At 39.6% G+C, this 1,331-nt stretch overlaps 1 non-coding gene across 1 annotated transcript; it reads left to right on the top strand.

Moving 5' to 3' along the window:
• Window positions 1-406: 406 nt before the first annotated feature.
• On the top strand, window positions 407-514 carry LOC130977824 (small nucleolar RNA R71). The gene has a single exon (XR_009085499.1). It is a non-coding gene; the product is annotated as a small nucleolar RNA R71 (small nucleolar RNA).
• Window positions 515-1,331: the final 817 nt, after the last annotated feature.

Here is a 1,331-nt window from a genome sequence, read left to right on the forward strand (position 1 = left end):
TGTTTTCATAGGATTCTCCCATGTAATTCACCTCTTCTATTGCAGGATTCTCAGGGTCATAAGCTTTTCCTTCAAAGGAGGCTTCTTTAGTACTGCCAGATGTAGCTTCCAATCTAGTCAGATTCTAAGAAATTATATTGACTTGCTGAATCAATATTTTATTCTGAGCCAATATGGCATTCAGAGTATCAATCTCAAGAACTCCTTTCTTCTGAGTAGTCCCATTGATCATAGGATTTCTTTCAGAAGTGTACATGAACTGGTTATTTGCAACCATTTCAATGAGTTCCTGGGCTTCTGCAGGCGTTTTCTTCAGATGAATAGATCCGCCCGCAAAATGGTCCAATGACATCTTGGATAATTCATACAGACCATCATAGAAGATACCTACGATGCTCCATTCTGAAAGCATGTCAGAAGGACACCTTCTGATCAATTTCTTGTATCTTTCCCAAGCTTTATAGAGGGATTCACCTTCCTTCTGTTTGAAGGTTTGAACTTCCACTCTAAGCTTACTCATCTTTTGAGGTGGAAAGAATTTAGCTAAGAAGGCATTGACTAGCTTTTTCCAAGAGTTCAGGCTATCTCTAGGTTATGAGTTCAACCATATACTAGCTCTGTCTCTCACAGCAAAAGGGAAAAGCATAAGTTTGTAGACCTCGGGATCAACTCCATTGGTCTTAACAGTGTCACAGATTTGTAAAAATTCAGCCAAAAATTGATGAGGATCTTCCAATGGAAGTCCATGAAACCTACAATTCTATTGCATCAGAGAAACTAATTGAGGCTTAAGCTCAAAGTTGTTTGCTCCAATGGCAGAAATAGAGATGCTTCTCCCATAGAAGTCAGGAGTGGGTGCAGTAAAGTCACCAAGTACCTTCCTTGCATTGTTGGCATTGTTGTTATTTTCGGCTGCCATGTGTTCTTCTTTTTATAAAATTTCTGTCAGGTCCTGGTGCACGAAATTGTGATCAATACTTTTCACAACTCAAATAATCCTCGGTAATGAATCAAAAAACTTGGTGTTCAATACCATGGCATAAACACAACTTCGCACAACTAACCAGCAAGTGCACTGGGTCGTCCAAGTAATAAACCTTACGCGAGTAAGGGTCGATCCCACGGAGATTGTTGGTATGAAGCAAGCTATGGTCACCTTGTAAATCTTAGTCAGGCAGACTCGAATGGTTATGGATGATATATGAATAAAGCATAAAGATAAAGATAGAGATACTTATGCAATTCATTGGTGAGAACTTCAGATAAGCGAATGGAGATGCTTTGTCCCTTCCGTCTCTCTGCTTTCCTACTGTCTTCATCCAATCCTTCTT

The sequence above is a fragment of the Arachis stenosperma genome, chromosome 4, assembly GCF_014773155.1.
Source record: "Arachis stenosperma cultivar V10309 chromosome 4, arast.V10309.gnm1.PFL2, whole genome shotgun sequence".
NCBI lineage: Eukaryota > Viridiplantae > Streptophyta > Magnoliopsida > Fabales > Fabaceae > Arachis > Arachis stenosperma.